Raw genomic sequence first — 24,940 nt, 5'->3', positions numbered from 1 at the left:
TCAGCTCAGTGGTCACCTCCTCAGAGAGGTCTTCCCTGACCACTCGATTGAAAGCAGCATACCCTGCCCCACCACTGTCCATGTCATTACTGTGTTTTCTTCCTTCACGTCCTGCAATATAACCAAGAGTGACTTTCATTTATTTTTTTCTGTGTTTGCCAGTCATCTCTAATGATTTAAGTTCCATGAGAGCAAAGACTTTATCTTTCTTGTTCACTGCTATAGCCCCAGCACCTAGAACAGCGCATGACATGCATTTGGGGCTTAAAAAATATTTGTGTTGGATTTTAGTAATTTGAACTTGCTAAAAAAATTATATGAGTGATTGACACTCAGTTGCTTTAAGGTGTTAGCAGTACTTGACAGTGACTTCTGGCATAAGGTTAAAGGGAGAGAACATGAGCTTAGGCTTAAGGCAGACTTGAGTGTGAATCTCAGCTCCTCCACTTAAGACCCATGTGACTCTGAGCAAGCAGCTTACCCTCACCGAGCCTCCGTTTTCTCATGTGTCAAATGGAGATGGTAATGATATCTACCCCAAGGGGCTGGGGTGAAGAGTAAATGGAAAATGAATGTAAAGTCTTGATACCAGCAGGCCCTCAACAAATACCAATCCTTTTCCTTCTAACAGATTCCAAGGAGCTTGGTAGTTTCTGGTCAATATATGTGTTTAAAAGGAAAAGCATGTAAGCTGATGGCTTGCAAAATCAGCTTAAAATGGTTGCTGTCTCTCCTGCTTGCTCTTGTTCTGGTGTCTGTCTCTCTCTCTCTCTCTCTCTCTCCCTCTCTCCTGCTGTTTTGTTGATTTCATTTATTTTCCAGCTTCTCCTCCCTAACACACAGATATACAGAGTCCATTCTCTATATGACAGAGTTTATAATCAGGTAGGCAAAGGTTAGACATACGACCTGATTACTTAAGATAACACTCATACCAAGGTTTGCTTTCCCCCTTTTTAAAATTATAAAATAGACCTCCCTAACTTTGAGTTCCAATTATTTTGCTTTATACAGCAGAAGTATTTGTACCTTTTAAAATTCTTTTAAATAGAATTAATATTTTTGTTTGAAACACTGGCAGTCATTAAAGGAATGAACATGATTACTCCTGAAAGAGGTCTGTTTGGAAACCCTTCAGGAGAATTGGTCTTTCTGTTCAGGTTTGCTGCCTTTTGTTCAACAAAGCACCTACTAGGTGTCACCTCCTTTCAGTGTTCTGTGCCCTGGGACATGGTCACAAACAAGACAAAGTGCTCTCATGAAGCTTACAATCTAGAGATGAGGGATGAAGTTGAGGCTGAAAATATAAATGTGAAAATCGTCATGTACAAATGGCATTTAAAACCATAGAACTGGCTAGGGAGTGAGTATTTAAAAATGGTGGAAGCTTTGTAATACACCAACATGTATAGGTTAGGAAGAGGAAGAGGATCTAGCAAAAGAGACTGAGAAGAAGCCTGCAGTGAGGTGAAAGGGAAGCCAGAACAGTCTGGGGTTCTGGAAGACGAGTGAAGAAAGTTTTCAACAAAGTGAGGCTGCTCGATGTTGTCAAGTCCAATGAGGACTGAGAGTTGATCATTGTGCAAACAAGGATGGCATCAGTAATCCTGTGTGGTAGACACAAAACCCTGACCAGAGTGGGTTCTGAAAAATCATTCATTTGTTCAGTATTTACTGAGCACTTACTATATACCAGACACTGTTCCAGGCAATGCAGATATGTCAGTGGACAAAGCAGTGATGTGGTCTTAAGGAAGGGTTGGTTTGTTTGTTTTTAATAGAAGACATTACAGCATGCTTATAAGCTGATGAAAATGAGCTTCTAGAGGGGGAGAAATTGGTAAAAGAGAAAAGGAATAATTATAGAAGGCAAATCTTTGTACTGGAGGGGATAGGATCCAGGGCACCTGTGATGTTGGAACTGTGGGCTCCTGGCTAGCAGCATCTACTGTTTCTGTGTCTTTCTCCCCAGCAAGAATATTAACTTTCCTGAAGCCCAGACCTGCCTTCTCTGTCATTTGAATTCACTCCTCCTCAATGCCTAAATACCACCCCCCATATTTGCAGCATTTTCATAGGCATGGTTCTACTTGGTGCACACAGCAGCAGCACAAGTCTGACATGGCTCTGAAAGCTGAGCCAAGTGCGAGGAATCTGTCCACTTCTGCCGCTGCATCTTGGTCACAATCTCAGAAGCCCATGGAGCCACTTCTGGGCCTCAGCACCTGCTATGCCTTCTGCTTCATACCCTTTCCGCACCCCGTACTTCTGGAAAAATCTGTAATCATCCTTTAGGATCCAGCTTGAGTGACACCTCTTTTCTGAAGCCTTCCCAGAATTCATCCCCAAAACAAAATTAATCACTCCCTCTACTGTGCTCCATTTCACCAAAATTTAACCAAGTCTCCCCCAGAGACAGCAAGCACCTCCTTGTAAGTCTGTAGCTGAAGCACCTGGCATGCCAAGAGCCTGATCCAGAGATTGCACTCAACAAATAGTCACTGAACGAATGAATCATAGAGCTGGGAGTAAGAATGATAAGGAGAAGAAACAAAGGGTATTGAAACCCACATATAGCTTAGCCATTCTTGCCTCTGGGGCAAGAACACTATTTTCTTCTGTTCAGAGGCTGGGGGCAGGAGGCAATAAAGTGGAGGGTCCAGCAACTAGGGAGGTTGTCACTGGCACTGTTGGGTGTCAGTGCCCTCTGGGAAGTGCCCTGGGCAAATGGGCTGCTTAGCCAAGTGCCCTCTCCTGGAGGCAGCCAACCAAAGGCTAGAAGATATGGGGTTTAAAGGCCACGCCCCCTTACCTCCGTTTGAGGCTTGGGACAGGCTGAGACCTCTGTTGAGCCTATATGGCAGTTCAACTCTTCCCTCTGCTCAACCCTGGTGTCCACCCTCCCCCACAGGTGACAGTCCCAAGGGCACACTCAAATCTCCCGCTCAGAGTCTGTTTCCAGGGAAGCAGACCTAAAACAACCATCGTATTCCCAGCACCCAGAGAGGTGTCTGGCACACAGTAGGAGCTCAATAAATAGTGAATGAATGTGTCCGTGTTTAACCATCTTGGTATGGTTTTCCACCACCCAGTGCCCTTCAACACCTTGTACACAACACATATCCAATAAATACCTTCGTTTTCGGTGTTGGGGGTGGGGAGCTAGTGCCCCAGACAGATACGCCCCGACTCCCGACACACACACATCGCCAGGGAGACTGAGCACCTCAAACTTGGGGCCTCGGCTCCGCCCCCTCCTCCCGCCGTAACTGCCTTCCACCCCACCCACCCGAGGGGGTGGAAGCGGCCGGGCGAACGGGGTTCCAGGGGTTCCAGGTTCGCGACCCGCCGTCAGCCTTTGGAGTCCTCCCAGGACTAGCACAGACAGCGGCGGGCGCGGCGGCCACTGATCTGTCAGCTCCGCAAAGCGGTTACTTTTTAAAACGCCAACATGGCGGAGTTCTTTATTCTTTCCCTTTATGGTAAAAACAAAAACAAAATTCTCATTTTTCGTTATAAAAATCCAAAATTAATGGTAGAAATTAGAAAGTTTGCCAAACGACCCATCTCCTAAAAAATCCAAATCCCCGCCCTCTACACCCTCCTCTCCATTAATGAAAAACTCTTAATTGATTGCATTTCTCTAAAAACGAAGACTCCTACCTCCCTTTCCTCCTGATCGCGGGCAGCAGCAGCCCGGCAGGACAGATTCGCCCTCGAGTCCCGCATCCGCCCGGCCCCCTCCGCCCTCTGCCCAGAACCCTTCCACTCCGGTTTTCTGGAACATCCTTTCCCGCCTGCGCCCCGCGCCGGAGCGCTCGGGAGGAGGGAGGCACCCGGGCCGCGGACCCGAGCACTCGCCGCTCTGGGCGGGGCCGGGTGGCGCGGCGTCCCCGGACCCCAGGGTTCCGAGCCCACTCGCCCGCGGAATCCTCACCTGCAACGCCAGCGCGTGGCAGCCCGGCGCCCAGCTGCGGTGAGAGCCCTGCGCGGCGCGCGCCTGCGCGCACAAGGGGGCAGGTCCGCCCCCCAGCCCGACGCTCCCGCGCGGAGCGGCCGCGCCCACCAGATTTGGCGAACACGAGGCCCTTCCTGGCGGCGCGCGAGCCCCCTCGCGTTCCTGTGAGGCCGCGGCTCCGTAGGCCTAATGCCTCACAGCCGCCGGGCCGGTTTGCTCCGCGGGCGAGTTGTTTCGAGATTCTTCCTGTCCCCCACCCTCTGCCTCACAGCAGCGCGCAGAGGCGCGTAGTGACCACTGAGCGGGAAAAGAGAGCCGGGTGAGACCCTATAGCCCTCGAGGTGAGTGGTGGGTGACAAAAGACGGGGCTTGCGCCCCAGCCAGGTCACTTCACTGCCCAACGCCTTCCCACCGTGCCTGCCCACCACCTGGAGAAGGGGAGCCAAAGAGGGTTAGAAGACGGCCTCAAGGGCGGAGAGCATGTGTGACCACAGGACACGAGGCCTGTGCGGCCTGGGCCCTGGTCCTGGCCTTACCATAAAAGGCGGTATCAGCCTCATCTGGGTTCGGGTGACCCTTCTACCACTGACCTGGGGCACATCAGTTTATCCTGTGGTCTTCCATTTCTCTATTTTTAAATTGGTGGTGACTGTCACTTACTTCGTGGCCTACAACTTGTTTTCACTAATGGTTCCTGTGGTGGTGTTGGCTTGAGCAAGTCAGTGCTCCTCTGTGCTTCTTTCCTTAAGTGATCTCTCTGCCTCCTCGTGACCTCTTGGTTCTTGTAACACAAAATGCCTCTCTGTCTTACACATATCAAAGCTGTAACTTCACATGGATTTGTGTGACTCAAGAGGTTAGGAGACTGCAAGCTCCAAGAGGGAAGAAAACACAATGGTTTCTGTATCCTCTGCTCCTAGCATGGAACTGGAGGCAGTCTGTGCTTAATAAATACCTGTTGCTCTACTATGTGGTGTACTGCATGCAGATGAAAACAGGGCAGCTCTTGGTACACCCCAGAGCCCCAGCCCCCTCTCCTACACCAATGATTTAATCTAATCCCTTCTTTTACAGGTAAGGAAATTGAGGTCCATTTGGCCAAAAGTTTTTGCCAGGTAAGACTTTAAGGCTCCTGACTCCCAGTCTGGATAACAAAGGGTTCCTAACTATTTGTGGACAAATTCCCCAAATTGCTATCATCATCAAGTTTAAATTTATGCAGAATTTAACTATTTTGGTTGCCACGCCAACACATTACATGTGTTCTTCCTTGCTGCAATGTCAATTTTTAATCACATCTCCTATTATTGGGAACAGGATTGCATCAGTTGAGGATGCTGGTTGCCATAACAATGGAAGCCTCTTTATACACATCAATACACACAACCATCCGCTCATTTTTCTCTCATCTCTTCCCAGGCTGTGCTTGTTCTGGATTCCAAAGGTTTATTTTAGGGATTCAGCAGATTAAAAGAAAGTGGAAAATCTATACAAACACATGTCTTCTCAAAAACAAAAGCATCTTTTAGATAATGATTATGACAGACAAGTGGAATTTGAACTAGAAGGACCCAGGAACAAAGAACTACCACTGATTTGAGTTGTTGAGACATTATTTTCTGGCCTGTAACAATACTTTGGTGGTCTGGTGTTTTAGTTTCCTTGGCTGCTCAAGCAAATACCATGCAATGGGTTGGTGTAAACCATGGGATTTTATTGGCTCATGGTTTGAGGTTAGGAGAATTCCAAAATTGAGATATCAGTAAGGTGGTGCTTTCTTACCCAGGCTGGTATTTTGGGGCTGGCTACCAGTGATCCTTGGTCCTGGGCTCCTCTGTCACATGAAAATGTACATGGCACCTTCTCTTGGCCTCTCTACTCCTCCAGGTTCCACTGATGTTCAGCTTCTGGCTGTTTCCTCTGTGGCTTTCTCTCTGTGTGTGTCTGAATTTCATTCTGCTTATAAAGGACTCCAGTAAAAGGATTAAGACCCATCCTGATTAGGTGGGACACAACTGAAGTAGCCTAATCAAAAGTTCCTACTTACAATAGGTTCATACCCACAGGAATGGATTAAGTTTAAGACCATGTTTTTTGGGGGTATGTAGCTTCAAATCACCACATCTGGCTACCTGGCTTGCTTGGTGGAACACCTTCAGAGATGGAGAGCACTTCCCAAGTTGGTGTGATTTTGAGAAGATTCTGCATCAGATATAGCCAGAGTTTGTCCTGCTGGTCCTAGTCTGCCCTCAGGAACAAGCACATAAGCCAAATCCTTCCTTCTAGTGACAGCATCTTCCAACCCAGTATCTTTTCCAAGTTAATTAACCCTTGGGGAATGGACCTCACAATGTTTGAAGTATTGAAGAGTAAAGCAATGAGAAAAATGTTGTTTGTAAGCAGCCCTCACCTTTCTGTTCTTACAGGAGACTTCGAGTCACCCTTGTGGTAGTCCATGGATTTTAGGAAAATCATCACAATGTATTCTTTATATAATTACAAAGCATCTCTGGATCCATCAACATGGTGGACTTTGGTAAATCAGAACTGTCTGTAGCACAACCACCTAAAAATCCCAAAGAAAATACTAAAAGAGAGGAAGGAAGCAAGGAAGGAAAATAAATTCATTACTGGACTTTGAAGAAGGGGAAATCTTCAAGAGCCAAATACAAGAAGGGAAATGAAACAGAGCAAGAAGGGGGTGGCCTGATGTCTCTCTTTTCCTGGAGGTAGGTAATGAATAGAGAGACAGGGCCCAACTGCTAAGGACTTAAGTTTTCCACACACACAATGACAGAAGATGGGACCTTGGTTCCACATGGTACTGGGAGTTGGAACTGAAACCCATGTAGAAAGACTGGACACTCCACTCCTTTCCCCAGGACTATACACTCAATGAAGAAAGTTCTAGAAAAACTCAGCATACCAGTCCAGGGAAACAGAAAGGAAACTTGTCTATGCCAGTGATGTTCAGTACAAAGGGGCGGGCATTGGGGTGAGTCACCAATGAAAAACTAAAACCTTAAGCCTACACTGTGGGCAAGATGGGAATCCAAGTTTGCACTACCCTCCTGGTGAAGGTATTTCAAGCTAGGAAAGCATTGCAAAAATTGGTTCTGGACAAGTAAATGCACAACTGCTCTAAAGAGATATTGCCACAACTCAGACGAAAAGAGATGTTCTGAATAGAAAAATACAAAATAGTCAAGGAAACCATCTGCCGTATTTGACAGTCAGCAGACCTAACAAACAGAAAGATTAGCACACACAATGACTTGAGATAATACTACAATTCAAAAGAGACTGAGAAATAAAATATCTTAAAATTATTAGAAAAGAAATAGAAATTAAAAAAGAACAAGACTATGAAACCAGGGGAATATTTTTTAAAGACCCAAGTAAAACTTCTACACTTAAAAAACTATAATCCTTGATAAGCCGTTTATTTAAAAGCTGATGTGGTGTGTGCTCGTTCAGTGTGGACCTGGTACCTCTTTTGTGAAGTGGCAGCTGAGGAGACCCTGGCTCTCGTCATGGCCGATGAAAAACCCAAGGAAGGAGTCAAGACTGAGAACAACGATAATATTAATTTGAAGGATGCGGGGCAGGATGGTTCTGTGGTGAGTTTAAGATTAAGAGGCATACACCACTTAGTAAACTAATGAAAGCCTATTGTGAACGACAGGGTTTGTCAATGAGGCAGATCAGATTCTGATTTGATGGGCAGCCAATCAATGAAACAGACACACCTGCACAGTTGGAAATGGAGGCTGAAGATACAATTGATGTGTTCCAGCAGCAGACAAGAGGTGTCTATTAAAAAGGGAGCCTGCTACTTTACTCCAGAACTCTGTTCCTATAGACCAAGAATGCATTCTCAATTAGAAAAACCGCAATTTGGTTCCACCGCATCCTGACTACTACAGTATAGTTTTCTCTATTCTTTCATTTTACCCTTCCCCATTCCTTTATTGTATATAAACTAACTGATGTATGTGCACAAACATATTGCTTTTTTTTTTTTTTTTTTACTAAATGGCCAATGGTATGTTTTGATTGACATCAAATGGAGATGGGATGGGGAAAAAAATACTGGTTCTGTGAAAATACCCCCTTTCTCCATTAGTGGCATGCTCATTCAACTCTTATCTTTATATTCCAGTAAGTTATTTTGCTCTCACTGTTAACAAAAACCAACAACATAAAAAATCCTTGCATACCTTGTTCGATTGGAGAATTTTAATGTTTTTCATTTATCATTGTAAAACCAAGGACAATTTTATAACTTTTTTGTACGTAGCTGTTACATGTAGGGCAATCTGTCTTTAAGTAGGGATAAATTACTCTAAAAGAAATGAATCCTAGATAGTTTTCCCTTCAAGTCAAGCGTCTTGTTGTTTAAATAAACTTCGTTTAAAATGAGCTGTTTTCTTTATTCCAAAGAATGTTAAATAGAAAGTTGAAGCTTAGAAAAACCTTGATATGAATAGGAGTACTAGAATTAATGTTTTTAAGAAGAAATTAAGCTACTTTGCATTTCTGACAGGATGCAAAACAAAGAATAACAAAGTTATGTAAATGACCTTTAAAAAAAAAAAAGCTGATGTGAAAAGTGCTCTAAAAGTGTGTTGTAAAGTGCACAATATACCAAATTACTGCATATTAAGTGTTAAAATGCTTTAAATTATATGTGTATACACAGAGATGTTGAATATCTTTGGAAGGAGTCACACATGCATACACACATACACATGCACAAGCTTAGGAAGAACACCACTGCTAGATGATGCACATTTTGATGGTTCAGGTGACACAGTGGTCAGGGAGGTAGGGGAGAACTGAAAAAGGCTGCATCGCAGAAGCCAAGAGATGAAGGAATTTCAGGAAAGAAATGCTTCAAACTGATCAGGCAAGAAAAGGACTGGAAATGCAGAGGCAGTCTGGGGAAGGGGTGGTGGTTTAGAACCCAGATTTTGGGGCTACCCTACCTGGACTTGATTCCTAGCTCTGACATTTTGCAAAAAACCCCACCTCAATGGGGTATGTCAAAATGGTACAGGAGCCAAGTGAAAGGACTCCCAGTTGCTAAAGCTGGAACAATTTGAGCAAAAACAAAGTATTATTGGCTTGTAATCCAAAGTATAAAATAAATATCCATGAATCCATACTGATATAAATAAATGATTGAATAAATTAGTGAATGGGGAGGAAGACACAAATCTCCCATGCAGAAGAATTCAGGAAGATCCAGGAAAGAGAGTCCAATTCTACAAAGCCATTTTAGGTGCTTTGTGCTTTTACTCCTCACCAGTCTCCTGAAGAAAGAAGCTTCGTTTTAGAGGTCAGAACAGTGAGGTCCATAGAAGTTTCCAGTCTTGGTCAAGTTCTCACAAGCTAGTACTCAGTAAAGGTAGAACTCACCCAGTCCTCTCACCTATCCTCTTTGTGCAGCCTCTACTCTATCTGATGTACATTCCCAGCACTGTCACCCTCCTTACCTTCGCCGACACAGTGAAGACCTCAGGATACTAAGAGGCAATGCAGGCAGATTGCCACTCGGGTGAGAGCACATCTGAAGTTCTTCTTGAGGACTCCTGGGAATGTGGGAATTCTGGCTTAGCAGGTAGGAGAGAGAGCCCAGCAAAATATAGGTATTAAAAATAGCTAGTAAGAAAAATGTGGCTAATAAGGTTTGTATTCAGATATTTGGGGGAGGAAGTGGTGTTTTGCTTGGTTGGGATTGGATGTTGTCAGGAAGCAGGGGTAATTCTATGACTGGGCATCTTAATAATTTTTACCTTGAAAATGGGAAAAACAGTTCAGTTAAAGCTATAATTGGTAAAGAAGAGCAGTGTTCAGTTTGCTAAAGCTGCCAGAATGTAAAATACCAGAAATGGATTGGCTTTTACAATGGGGGTTTATTAGTTCTCAAATTTACAGGTCTAGCATTGAAATGTCACATTAAGGCATCAACAGGATGGTATCTCCTTTAAATAAAGGCTGATGGCATCTGGGGTTACTATGTCACATGGGAAGGCACATGGCTGGCTCTGCTGAACGTTCTGTCCCAGGTTTATAGCTTCTGGTTTCAGTGGCTTTCTCCAAAATGTGTCTGGGTTTCTGTCTCAGCTTCTCTCTTAGCTTTTCCTGGGGGCAATCTCTGGATTACATCTCTTACCTTCTCTCCTAAATGCCTTTCAGTTTCTCAAAAAAACTCCAGTATACTAATTAAGACCCACCTTGAATGGGTGGGGTTACATCTCCATGGAAATAATCTAATCAAAAGGTCCCACCCACAATAGGTCTGCCCCCACAAGATTGGATTAAAAGAATATGACTTTTTATGGAGTATATACCAGATCCAAACCAGCACAGTCATTCATATTAGACAGGATAAGGGTATTTTGGTCATTTGGAGGTTTAGACCACGTTCTTGGTTTTGTCTGGTCTTAGACTTGATTACAGAGTGGTCTTGCTTATGTCTTTGTCCATCAGTGGTCTCAGAGTTTCCATGAAAAGGTGTATGTTTAACAGGAAAGCACCAAAACCTAGCTATGAATGCTTTTCTCTTCGGTTTAGTGAGATTAAGTAACTGGTGCAGAGCTGCAGTTTAGGAAGATGGAACCAGAATTTTAACTTCTGAGTTCAACTCCAAGGCTGCTGAAGCCCGGCCACCTGTGCCCTGATATGTCTACTTAATGCAGTGCAGGGTGGTTGAATAAAAGAACAAAGAAATAAAAGAAACAGGAAATGGTATAGCAATCATGGTTCAGTATAAGAATTCAGTACAAGAATCCTTTATGAGAATTCAGGTCCTTTAACAATGCACTTGAGCCAGCTGAACAGGTTGGAGATGGGTGATGAGAACAGATTCAAGCATCAGAGGGAGGACAGGGCAAGATGATGGTGAACTATTCCAGCTGGGAGAATCCTGGGTTCTATTACTGTTAATTAGCCTTGTGCTTATTTTTTTTTTTTTACATTTACTAATGGAATTTAATAATAAAATAATAAAAATTGCTACCTACACTATAAATACATGTCTAGTCTCTGTTTTTTCCTTTTTTTTTTTTTTTAAGAACAGTTGTAGGATGTGGTGGTTTGAAACTGTAGTTACCCCAGAAAAACATGTTCTTAAAGTTAACCCATTTCTGTGGGTGTGAACCCATGGTAAATAGGACCTTTTGATGAGGCTACTTCAGATAAGGTGTGACTCACCTCAATCTGGATGGGTCTTAATCCTGTCACTGAATGAGATTCAGACATGAAAGAGAGAAAGCCACAGGAAGCTAGAAGCTGAAACAGAATCTGGAAGAGAAGGAGGAGACCAAGAAATGCCACCATGTGCCTTGCCATGTGACAAACTAAGGACAAAGTGTTGCCAGCAGCCAGTCCCAGAATGCTGCAGTCTTGGGGAAAAAGCATGACTTGATGATGCCTTGATTTGGATGTTTTCCTGGACTCAAAACTGTAAGCTAATAAATTCCCATTGTTTAAGTCAACCCATTTCATGGTATTTGCTTGAGCAGCCTAGGTGACTAAAAACATAGGATTACAGAAAAATCATGCAGAAAAGTACAGAATTCCCAGATACCATCCCTCACAGACACAGTTTTCCCTATTATTGACATTTGGCATTAGTGTAGTACACTTGTTACAATTGATTAACCAAAGTAGTTATATTATTAACTAAAGCCCATTGTTTACATTAGGGCTCACTCTTTGGTTTTTACAGTTTGTAGGGTTTTAAAATTTTTATCATGGTAACATATATAAAGCATAAAATTTCCCATGTTAACCACTTTCAAGTATTCAATTCAGTGGTGTTAATCACATTAACAATGTTGTGCTACCATCAACACCATCCATTACCAAAACTTTTCCATTGCCTCAAGGAGAAGCTCTGTACCAACTAAGCATTACCTCTCCATTCCCTACCCATACCCACTGCCCCTGATAACCTGTATTCTAATTTCTGACTCTATAAATGTACTTAATCTAATTATTTCATAAAAGCAAGATCATACAATATCTGTCCTTTTGTGTCTGGCTTATTTCACTCAACATGATGTCTTCAGGTTCATTCATGTATCAGAATGTCATTCCTTTTTATGGCTGAGGAATGATATTGTTCCATTGTATGTATATACCACATTTTGTTTATCCATTCATCTGTCAATGAACACTCGTTGCTTCCACATCTTGGCTAGTGTGAATAATGCTACTATGAACATTGTTGTGTGTTCTGGTTTGCTAATGCTGCCCTTAAGCAAAGTGCCAGAAATGGATTGGCTTTTATCCATTTTATCCATTTTATTGACTGTTACAAAGTTACAGTCTTTAGGCCATAAAGTGTCTGAGGAAATGCATCAACAATCGGGTACCTGCAATGGAGGATGGCCAATGGCGTCCAGAAAACCTCTGTTAGTTGGGAAGGCATGGCTGGTGTCTTCTCCAGAGTTCTGGTTTCAAAATGGCTTTCTCCCAGGACGTTCCTCTCTAGGCCACAGCTCTTCCTCTAAATGTCACTCTCAGTTGCTTTTGGGGCATTTGTCCTCTCTTAGCTTCTCTGGAGCAAGAGTCTGCTTTCAACGGCCATCTTCAAACTGTTTCTCATCTGCAGCTCCTCTCTCATCTCCTGTGTGTTCTTCAGTGTCCCTTTTGGCTGTAGCAAGCTCGCTCCTTCTGTCTGAGCTTTCATAGGGCTTCAGTGAAGTAATCAAGGCCCAGGATGAGTGGGTGGGGCCACACCTCCATGGAAATTATCTAATCACAGTTATCACCTACAGTTGGGTTGGTCACTTCTCCATGGAAACACTCAAAGAATTACAGTCTAATCAACACTAATACATTTGCCCACACAAGATTACATCAAAGATAATGACATTTGGGGGGACATAATACATTCAAACTGACAGTGTGCCAATATTGGTTTGAGTGCCTGCTTTGAATTCTTTTGGCTATATACCAAAAAATGAGAATGCAGGTCATACAGTAATTTTCTACTTAAGTTTCTGAGGAATGGCAAAACTATTTTCAACAGCAGCTGCAACATTTTAAATTCTCACCAATAATGCACTATTTCTCCACATCCTTACCAACACTTGTTATTTTTCTTTTTTTTTTTTTTAAAAAAATAGGCATTGCAGTGAGTATGAAGTAGTATTTCATTGTGGTTTTCATTTGCATTTCCCTAATGACTAATGATGTTGAGTATCTTTTCATGTGCTCACTGACCATTTGTATATCTTCTTTGGAGAAATGTCTATTCAATTCCTTTGTCCATTTTTTTTGTTGTTGAGTTGTAGGAGTTCTTTAAACATATTGGATAGTAAACCCTTATCAAATATATGGCTGACAATTATTTTCTCCCATTCTAAGGGTTGTCTTTTCACTTTCTTGTTAATGTCCTTTAATGCACAAAAGTTTTAACTTTGATGAAGTCCAATTTATCTATTATTTTCTTTTGTTCTTCATGCTTTTGTTTAAAGTCTAAGAATCCATTGCCTAATACAAGGTCCTGAAGATGTCCCCCTGTGTTTTCTTATAGGAGCTTTATAGTTTTAATTCTTATGTTTAGGCCTTTGATCTATTTTGAGTTAATTTTTGTATATGATGTGGGAAGGGGTCCACTTTCATTCTTTTGCATCTGAGTATCCAGTTTTCTCAGCATCATTTGTAGAAGAAACTATTCTTTCCCTATTGAATGGGCTTGATACCCTTATCAAAAATCTACTGGCCCTGTTTGCGAGGGTTTATTTCTGAACTCTCAGTTCTATTCCATTTGTCTATATGTCTGTCCTTTCAGTTCTACACTGTTTTGCTCACTGTAGATTTGTAATAAGTTCTAAAATTGGGAAGTGTGAGTCTTCCAACTTTGTTCTTCCTTTCCAAGACGTTTTATGCTATTTGGGGCCCCTAGATCTTCCATGTGAGGTTGGTGATTGGCTTTTCTATTTCTTCAAAGAAGTTAGTTGGTATTTTGGTTGGAATTGTGTTGAGTCTGTAAATTGCTTTGGGTAGACTTGACATCATAACAATATTTAGTCTTCTAAAAGTCCATGGAACTGAAATATGCTTCCGTTTATTCAGGTCTTCTTAAATTTTTCAGCAGTATTTTACAATTTTCCATGTACAAGTCCTTTACATGCTTAGCTAAATTTATCCCTAAATATTTATTCTTTTAGTTACCATGGCAAATGGAATTTGCTAGTGTATAGAAACACCACTGATTTCTGTGTGTTGATCTTGTACCCCACCACTTTGCTAAATTTGCTTATTAACTCTAGTAGATTTCTTATAGATTTTTCAGGATTTTCTATATATAGGATCATGTCATCTGCAAATAGGGAAAGTTTTACTTCTCCCTTTCCTATTTGGATGTCTTTTATTTCTTTTTCTTGCTCAATTGCTGTAGCTAGAACCTCCAGTACATTGCTGAATAGCAATAGTGAAAGTGGGCATCCTTGTCTTATTCCTGATCTTAGGAGAAAAGCTTTCAGTGTTCCACCATTGAATTTGATATTATCTGTGGGTTTTTCATATAAGCAATTTACCATGTTCAAGAAGTTTCCTTTTATTCCTAGTTTTCTGAATGCTGGATTTTGTCAAGTGCCTTTTCTGTGTCAATTGAGATGATCATATGGTTTTTCTTCTTTATTAATTTGGTATGTTTCATCAATTCATTTCCTTATGTTTAACCACCCTTTCGTTCCTGGATTAAGTCCCACTTGATTGTGGTGTATAATCCTTTTAATGTGCTGTTAGATTCAGTTTGCTAGTATTTTGTTGAGGATTTTTGCATCTATATTCATAAGGGATCTTGGTCTGTAATTTTCTGTCCCTGTGGTATAGTTATCTGGATTTGGCATTGGAATGATGTGGGCCTCATAGAATGAGTTAGGAAGTATTCCCTCCTCTTCAATTTTTTGGAAGATTTTGAGCAGGATCACTATTGGTTCTTTGAATGTTTGGTAAAATTCACCAGTGAAGTCATCTGATCATGGACATTTCTTCAATGAGAGGTTTTTGATTACTGAATCAATCTTTTTGCTTGTTTTTCTTTTTAAATGAGGGCTTCTATTTCTTCTTAATTCAGTTTAATTTGTGTGTTTCTAGGAATTTGTCCATTTCATCAAGGTTACCTAAGTTTTGGGGGTATAGTTGTTCATAGAGTCTTCTTATAATTGCTTTCATTTGTAATTTTAGTTATTTTCATCCTCTGTCTTTTTCTTGGTCAGTCTAGCTAAATGTTTATCAATTTCATTGATCTTTTCAAAATCAACTTGTGTTTCATTGATTCTCTCTATTGTTTTTCTATTCTCTATTTCATTTGTCTCTACTCTAATCTTTATTTCCAACCTTCTGCTCACTTTGGATTTAGCTTGCTCTTCTTATTCTAGATCTTCCAGGTTTGAATTTAACTCTATGATTTGAGATCTTTATTCATTTTGATGTTTAAAGCATTTAGAACTTTAAATTTCCTTCTCAGCACTACATTTGCTGCATCCCATATGTTTTGATATATTGTGTTTTCATTTTCATTCATCTGAAAATATTTCCTAATTTCCCCGTGATTTCCTCTTTAACCCGCTGGTTGCTTAAGAGTGTATTGTTTAATTTCCACATATTTATGCATGTTCAGTCCTCCTTCTCTTACTGATTTCTAACCTCATTTCATTGTAGTCAAAGCAGTTATTTTGTATGATTTCAGTCTCTTCTAATTTTTGATACTTGGTTTGCAATATAACATATGCACTATTCTAGAGAGTGATCCATGTGTACTAGAGAAGAATGTGTAATCTGTTGTTGGGTATATGTAAATATGTCTATTAGGCCTATTACTTTATATATTGTTCAAGTCTTCTATTTCATGATTGATCTTCTGTCTAGATATTCTAACCATTATTGAAAGTGGTATGTTGAAATCTTCAACTATTAATATAGAACTATTTATTTCTCCCTCTAAATCTGTCAATATTTGCCTCATATATTTTGGAGCTCTGCTGTTAGGCACATATATATTTATAATTATTTTATCTTTATCGATATACATTGTCCCTCTTCGTCCTTGTAATGGATTTTTACTTAAGGTCTATTTTATCTGATATTAGCATAGCTACCCCAGCCCTTATTAAGTTACTATTTGTGTGAGATAGATTTTTTTCCATCCTTTCACTTTAAACCTACTTGTGTCTTTGAATTTAATGTCTCTTGTAAACAGCATATAGTTGAGTCATGCTTTCTAATTCATTTGGCCAATCTCTGCCTTTTGGTTGGAGAGTTTTCTCCATTTACACTTAAAGTAACTACTGATAATTCAGGACTTTCTCTGTCATTTTGCTATTTGGTCTTTGTAAATCTTACTTCTTTTTTGTCCCTCAATTTTTCCATTAATGTCTATTTTTCTATTTAGTTGATCTTTTGTAGTAAACCATTTTGAGTCCCTTCTCATTTCCTCATAGTGTGCACCTGTACACACTATGGCTCTTCACTAAGTAGGTCAGTTCCTGGCAAGGGCCCTTACTCATTTCCTCATTCCTGTATATATTTTTCATATATTTTCTTTGTGGTTACTAAGGGGCTTAAATTTAGCATCCTAAATCTATAACAATCTCATTGATTTGATAACTTGAAAAGCATACACAAACTATGTTTCTATACCCTACTTTTATATTGTTCTTGTCACAGATTACATCTTTATACATTGTGTGTCCATAACCATAGATTTATCATTACTTTTTATGCATCTGCATTTTAGATACTGTTAGAAGTAAAAAATGGAGTTACAAATCAAAATACAATAGTACTGACATTTATAATTGCCCATGTAGTTACCTTTACTGGAGATCTTTATTTCTCTATGCCATTTCGCTGTACCACCATGTGTCCTTTCCTTTCAATCTGATGGACTCCCTTTAGCATTGCTGGTTGGGAAGGATTAGTTGTGACAAATTCTCTCAGCTTTTGTTTATCTGGGAATATCTTAATCTCATCCTCATTTTTGAAAGACAGTTTTGTTAGATGTAAAATGTTTGGTTGGTAATTATTTTCTTTCAGCACTTTAAATATGTCATACCATTGCCTCCTTGCCTCCATGGTTTCTGATGAGAAATTGGCATTTAATCTTATTGGGGCTCCTTGTACATGAAACATAACTTCTCTCGCACAGTTTTCAAGATTCTCTCTCTTTTTTTGGCATCCGACAGTTGGATTATTATGTTTCTGGGCATGGATCTTTTCAAGTATATCCTGCTTGGAGTTCTTTGGGTTTCTTGGATATGTATAGTCATGTCTTTTATTAAATTTGGGAGGTTTTCTGCCACTATTTCTTTGAATTTTCCTTCTTCCCTTTTCCGTCCCTGCCCTGCCTCACCCTCCTCAGGTGTTAGGTGTAACACCATGAGTCCCCATCCGTGCTGGTGTACTTTGTACACACTATGGCTCTTCACTAAGTAGGTCAGTTCCTGGCAAGGGCCCCTACTCAACAGCGCTAAGTAGGATGGGGGCAGGAGGGAAAGAGTGGGACCCCCTTCCTGTCCATTTCCCAGAGAGCCCCTGGTAGTCCCCCATCCCCCATGCAGCTGGGGATAGCAGGCAGGGTAGGAAGAATCATGGCTGAGGCATGCTTTCCGTTAGCTGACCCCAGCTTCTGGTCATGGTCACGAGTCTGCATAGGGGCTGCATGCTTGCCTCTGAAAGGCTGGGAGCAGGGCCTTATTGCACAAAATGTGTGAGAGGGCATATACACACAGAGAGTGGGACCTGGCCAGTCTGCATTCAGAGACACTGCAATTGTAAAAAATGGATTCCTCATGGTCAAGATGGAAAAATGAGATACTTCAGGGCTCTGTCCCCCTACAGAAGCTTTGAACAACCAGTAAGAACAGGCAGAAACATCTTTCTAAAAGCTCCATAAGACAGTTGAAGGATTGCAGTAATATGGCAAATACCAAGTCAAGAAAAAAGCCACTTAAAAGTGGTAGGATCGAAAAAAAAAAAAAGTGGTAGGATCACGTGGTGCCCTGGCTCACCCATCCGCCATCTCCTCACCAGCAGGGCATGGAGCCAGCCTGTACTCCCAGTGCAGATCCCTGGTCTTGATTCCGGTGGGAGCAGAGTAACCCTCCTGCTCAATCAGTCAGGTGGTGTCTGGCTCAATCAGTCAGGTGGTGGCTTGAGGGACTCACTGTTGCAGAACTTGCCCTGTGTAAAGAAGGCAGAGCCTTCCTACAGAACAGTGGGAAAACAGTCAAGTCATGCTGCCTGGGGCAAGGGATTACTGGCTGTAGGAAAAACAGTGCAGTGCCCAGGGAAAAGAGAAAACTGTTTCTACGGAAGAGGGGACATTCATGTCCCTGTAAATGGGGGAATTCCTAGAGGCACACATGCATGCCCAAGGTAAGATGCATGCACAGAAAGGATCAGGGAAGCCTCTATGCTTTGACCTGGAGCTATTCTCAAAACTCATTGTATGTATAAGCCCTGAAGTACTTGCAGAGGTCAATTTGCAAAAAACTGGGAAAAGTGTTTTCTTTTTTACCTCCAGGGTAGTTGTCTTCTTCTTTGTTAGTTCCTGACATTCAAGGAAAGCTCTTTTATAATACTAGGTGGATACAAGCTTAAGGAACAGATGCCACAGAGTCTAAATCCCAGCAGTGACACACTAAAATATCAAAATGTCCAGGTTTCTACGTGGAACCTGACTCCCAGGGGTGTAAATCTCCCTGGCAATGCAGGATATGACTCCCAGGGATGAATCTGGACCCGGCATCGTGAGATTGAGAACATCTTCTTGACCAAAAAGGGGATGTGAAATGAAATTAAATAAAGCTTCAGTGATTAAGAGATTTCAAATGGAGTCGAGAGGTCACTCTGGTGGACATTCTTACGCACTCTATAAATAACACTTTTTAGGTTTTAATATACTGGAATAGCTAGAAGTAAATACCTGAAACTACCAAACTCCAACCCAGCAGTCTGGACTCCTGAAGACAATTATATAATAATGTGGATTACAAGGGGTGACAGTGTGATTGTGAAGACCTTGTGGATCACACCCCCTTTATCCAGTGTATGGATGGATGAGTAGAAAAATGGGGACAAAAACTAAATGGCAAATAGGGTGGGATGCGGGGTATGATTTGGGTGTTCTTTTTATTTTTATTTTTTATTCTTATTCTGATTCTTTCTGGTATAAGGAAAGTGTTCAAAAATGGATTGGGGTGATGAATGCAGAAGTATATGATGGTACTGTGAACAGGTGATTGTACACCATGGATGATTGTATGGTATGGGAATATATCAATAAAACTGAATTTAAAAAAAGTACCTTAGAGAAATTGAAAACACCATAATTTCCCATCTTCCATTTCTACAAATGGTAGTATTGTATATTATGTGAGGCATTGGTTGTTTATGCAGAAATGTTTCTACAAAATTGAAGTTTATAAATGACATAATATAAAAAGAAAAAAAAAAAAGCAGGTCTCTTTTGCTCCAGTACCCACTTAATCTTAAAATTCATTTCCTCCAAATCATTCCCTCACTTGGCCTTGTATCTATCTTTCAAACCAGGGGAATTTAATAATTTCCCAAGAAGGATAATATTTCTGGAATAAATGTGCTTTCTAAGACTGGAGCTACACAACACCAAACAAAACCTGTTGAAAATTGAAAATACATTCTTACCTGACAGCAATTAAAAAAAAATGTCCAGGTCTCAACAAAAGGTTGCAAAACATACAAAAGAAATAGGAAGTGATGGCCCAAGAAAAGGAGAAGAATAAAGCATTAGAAACCATCAGTGAGGAGGATCAGACCTGGGACATTCCAGAAAAACTCTTAAAAGACTGTCCTAAAGAACTAAAGGAAATTAGGAAATCGATAGATGACCACAAAGAGAATATCAATAGAAAGATGGAAATTATGAAAATGAACCAAACAGAGCTGAAGACCACAGTAACAGAAATTAAAAATTCCCTAGAGGGGTTCAGTAGCAGTTTGGAGCTAGCAGAGCCTGAGGAACCTGTGGTGCACCATCAAGTGTATGAATTTATGCATTGTGGAAGTCCCAGAGGAGAATAAAGGGGCAGAGAGAATTTACAAAGAAATAGCGGCTATAAACTTCCCAAATGTAATGAAAGACATGAATACACACATCCAAGATGCTCATCAAGCTCTAAACTGGATGAACCCAAAGAGATTCACACTGTACCATTTTATAATCAAACTATTGAATGCCAAAGATACAGAATTCTGACAACTGCAAAAGAGAGAGGAAACAAGTCACATACAAGGCAGCCTTAGCAAGATAAGTTGTCCGTTTCTCATCTCATGGAGGCAAGAAGGCAGTGGGAAGACGTGTTTAAAGTAATGAAAGCCAGGAATTGCCAACCAAGAATTCTGTATCCGGCAAAACTGTCCTTCAAAAAATGAGGGAGGAAATAAGACAATCCCAGATAAACAAAAGCTGAGGGACTTTGTCACCAGTATACTAGCCCTACAAGAAATACTAGAGGGACTTTGGCAGGTTGAAGAAAGGACGCCATACAGTTGACTGAAGCCACGTGAAAAAATCAAGATCTCCAGTAAAGATAATGACATGGATAAATATAAATGCCAATACTATTGCATTTTGATTTGTAATTCCACTTTTTTACTTTTTACAGGATACTAAAAGCAGGTACATAAAATGTAATGGAAAATGTAATGATAAATAATGGTTCTGGACACATAACGTATAAACATGTAATTTGTGAAAGAACTATCCTATTGAAGTTTTTCAATTGGTATCAAAGCAAACAAAATTGTTATAGATTTAGGATGTCAGTTTAAGCCCCATGTTAACCACAAAGGAAATACCAGAGAATATGCAAACCCATAGAGACAGAAATTAGAGTACAGTTTACTAGGGGTGGGGGTAAGGGGCAAGGAGGAGTTAATGCAGAATGAGTGTAGGTTCCTTTTCGGGGTGAAGGGAAAGTTACAGTAATGGATGGTGGTGAGAATACTGCAAAATTGTGAATGTGATTAATCTCACTGAATGGGATACTTGGGAGGAGTTGGGATGGGAAGATTTATATTGTATATATGTTTCCACAATTTAAAAAAAGAAAGAGAAATAGAGATCATGACAATTAAATGAAATACATTATACTGGATGGGATCTAAGGATGGAGGAGAAAAGAAACGCTCAAAAGGACATTACTGGGAGATAAGAAAAAAAATTGGAATATAGAATGTAGGGTATATTACAAATATAATGAATTTCATTACATTTCTTCAATTTTACATTTCTTCAACTTGATAACTGCACTTAAGTTGATTACATAAGTGAATATCCTTGTTCATAGGAAATATGCATGGAAATATGTACTCAAGGTGTATGATGTTTGCAATCTGCTCTTCTTTAAATAGTCAGAAATTAGATAGATGATAGATACATAGATAATAGAATGATTCAACAAAGATGGCAAAGTTTTAAAATTGGTGAATCTGGGTATCTGGGGGGGGGGCTATTCGGAGTTCTCTGTATGGAGTTTATATTATTTTTGCAATTTCCCTGTGCATTTGAAATTATTTCAAAATGTAAAAGTTTAAAAATAAAATAAATTGGAAATAAGCATTTTATATACAGTATCATTAGGTTACTGGTTTAAAAAATGTTACATGCTGTAAAAACCACATCAAAGTGCTCTAATATTATTTTGACCATTTTTGAATCCTCTAGTTCTCAATGGTCATACTTAAAGAGTGATATAAAACAAAAATAACCCAGAGCAAGTCCCTCCCTCCCTCCTTTCCTTCCTTTTATCCCTTCCTTTTCTTATTCTATCCCCCTCCTCCTCTCTCCCCCCCCCTTTTTTTAATAAATTAGTAACAGCTGATGGTTTACTGTGGTAATTGTGTTATACTCAGATTCTGAGTTCCCCTAAAAAAATAGTCTTGTTAACTAAAAATAAAATAATGCCATATGAAACCATCCCCTCCTACTCCACATTTGATCTAACAATAAGTCTGTCAGCACTGCTTCGAAAACAATGCCCAACAGACCACATCTCCACTCCTCAACCACCGTCATCTCTCCTAGGCTCCTGGAACAGCTTCCCCTACCACACAGGAACCATAGTTTTCCTTAAGTGTCAACCTCCTCAGGCTTCCCATTGCCAGACAAATAAAATCTCAGCTCCTCACTGAGGCAAACTACCCCCTGATCTTATTTCCTATTGTCTTTGTGGGCCACTACTAGACCCTCCTCTTAGTCCTTCAAGTAAGATGAGGTTGCTCCTGTCTCTGGCCCTTGGGTTTACTGTTTCCTCCACCCTCAATTTTCATATAGTTGCCTCCTTCTTAACTTTTTAGTTCAATTATCACCTCCACAGGGAAGCCTTCCTTGACCGTACTAGCCAAAGCGCATACCACCCTGTCTTTATTTTTTTCCAAGCACTGATCACTATCTGAAATTAAATTATATTATTTGTATGCTTATTGCCTGTGTCCCTCCGCTGGATAGAAGCTCCAAGAGGACAGAGACCTTGTCAGTCATGTTCATCACTGTCTCTGTGGTGCTTGGAACAGTGCCTGGGGCATAGTAGGCGAACAACACGTATTTGCAGAATGAATGCATTTCTTTTTTTTTTTATTATTTTTATAGTTTTATTCACATACTGTATAATCCATCCTAAGTGTACAATCAGTGGCTCTCGGTATAATTACATACCCCTTATATCCCCCTATTATTGACATTTAGCTTTGGTATAGTGCCTTTGTTACAATTACTGGAAGAATATTACAATGTTACTGTGAACACTAGACCTTAGTTTACATTAATTGTATTTTTCCCCATATAACACCCTATTATTAACATCTTGTAATAGTGATGTCTCTTTGTTCTAGTTCTTACAAGAATTTTCTTATATTTATACAATTAAACAGCATCATTGTCCACTGTAGGTTTCGCTAATTTATACAGTCCCAGTTTTTATCCTCTAGCTTTCCTTCTGGTGACATATACGACTCTAGCCTTCCTCTTTCAACCATACTTACACTCAGTTTTGTTAATTACTCTTATAGTATTGTGCTACTATCACACAGTATTGTGCTATACAATTATGAACCTTTACAATCTTATTGAACATTCTGTACTTCTTAAGCATCGATTGCCCAATCTCTGCCCTCTTTCTATCTCCTGATAACCAGTACTCTCAAATCTAATTCTCAGAGTTTACTCATTATAGAGAGTTCATATTAGTGAGACCATACAGTATTTGTCCTTTTGTTTCTGGCTTATTTCACACAACATAATGTCCTCAAGTTTCACGTACTTTTTGCATGACTTTATTCCATCTTAGAGCCGCATAACATTCCATTGTGTGTGTGTGTGTGTGTGTGTGTGTGTGTGTACCACAATTTGTTTATCCACTCATCAGTTGATGGACATTTGGGCTGTTCCCATCTATTGGCAGTTGTGAATAATGCCATTATAAACATCGGTGTGCAAATGTCTGTTCATGTCCCTGCTTTTAGTTCTTCTGAGTATATATACCTTGCAATGGGATTGCTGGATCATATGGCAATTCTATACTTAGCTTCCAGAGAAACTGCCAAACTGCCTTCCAGAGTGGCTGCATCATTCTACATTCCCACCAACAGTGAATAAGTGTATCCATTTCTCCACATCCTCTCCAACTTTTGTAGTTTTCTGTTTTTTGTTTTGTGTGTGTGTGTGTGTTCTTTTGTTTCGTTTTGTTTTTTTTGATAATGGCCATTCTAGTAGGTGTGAAATGGTATCTCACTGTGGTTTTGATTTGCATTTCCTGAATAGCTAGTGAAATTGAGCATCTTTTCATATGCTTTTAAGCCATTTGTATTTCCTTTTTGGAAAAGTGTCTATCCATGGCTTTTTCCCATTTTTAAATTGGGTTGTTTGTCTTTTTGTTGTTGAGTTGTAAGATCTCTTTATAAATTCTGGATATTAAATTCTTATTGGATATGTGGTGTCCGAATATTGTCTCTCTTTGAATAGACTGCCTTTTAGTTTCTTGACAAAGTCCTTTGATGCTCAAAAGTATTCAATTTTGAGGAAATCCATTTATCTATTTCTTCTTTCATTGCTTGTGCTTTGGGTGTAAGGTCTAGGAATACACCTCCTATCACAAGATCTTTAAGCTATTTCCCTATATTTTCTTCTAAGAGTTTTATGGTCTTAGCTCTAATGTTTAGATCTTGATCCATTTTGAATTAATTTTTGTATAAGGATATCCAGTTCTTTCATTCTTTTCAATGTGAATATCTAGTTCTCCAAGCACCATTTGTTGAAGAGGCTGTTCTGTCCTGGTTGCTTTGGCTTGACTGCTTGTCAAAAATCAATTGTCTATGGATGAGAAAGTCTATCTCTGAACTCTCAGTTTGATTCTATTGGTCAGTATATCTGTCTTTATGCCAGTACCATGCTGTTTTGACCACTGTTGCTTTGTTGCTTTGTAATATTGTTTAAAGTCAGGTAGTGTAAGACCTCCAACTTCATTTTTCTTTCTCAAAATGATTTTAGCTATTCAGGGCACCCTGCCCTTCCCCATAAATTTTTTTTATTGTTTTTTAAAAATTTCTGCAAAGTAAGTTGTTGGGATTTTGATTCATATTGCATTGAATCTATAAATCATTTTATCTAGAATTGACATCTTAATTATATTTAGTCTTCCAACCCATGAAGACGGTATGTTCTTTTATTTATTTAGGTCTTCCTTGATTTCTTTTAGTAATGTTTTATAGTTTTCTATATATAGGTCCTTTATGTCCTTGATTAAATTTATTCCTAGATATTTGATTCTTTTGGTTGCTATTGTAAATGGGATTTTTATCTTGATTTCCTCCTCAAATTGCTCATTACTAGTGTATAGAAACACTACTGGTTTTTGTGTGATCTTGTATTCTTCCACTTTGTTGAACTTGTTTATTAGCTCTAGTAGATTTGTTATAGAT

General features: G+C 40.0%; 1 protein-coding gene and 1 pseudogene across 11 annotated transcripts in view; one reads left to right on the top strand and one right to left on the bottom strand.

The window, feature by feature from the left end:
- L3MBTL1 (L3MBTL histone methyl-lysine binding protein 1) overlaps positions 1-4,066 on the bottom strand; it is a 36,998-nt gene extending 32,932 nt beyond the window's left edge. For 10 of the 11 annotated variants that reach the window (XR_005213220.1, XM_037812440.1, XM_037812443.1 and 7 more), the window contains exon 1: positions 3,938-3,964. The gene's annotated coding sequence lies outside the window, so the exon portion shown is untranslated. Of the gene's footprint in view, positions 1-3,937 lie in introns of all 11 variants that reach the window. The other variant, XM_037812441.1, reaches the window with a different exon arrangement.
- Positions 4,067-7,491: 3,425 nt separating this feature from the next.
- On the top strand, positions 7,492-7,778 carry LOC119515847 (annotated as a pseudogene).
- Positions 7,779-24,940: the final 17,162 nt, after the last annotated feature.

This window comes from Choloepus didactylus, chromosome 19, assembly GCF_015220235.1.
Source record: "Choloepus didactylus isolate mChoDid1 chromosome 19, mChoDid1.pri, whole genome shotgun sequence".
In the NCBI taxonomy this organism is placed as follows: Eukaryota; Metazoa; Chordata; class Mammalia; order Pilosa; family Megalonychidae; genus Choloepus; species Choloepus didactylus.
This window is presented reverse-complemented; position numbering and strand designations above follow the sequence as displayed.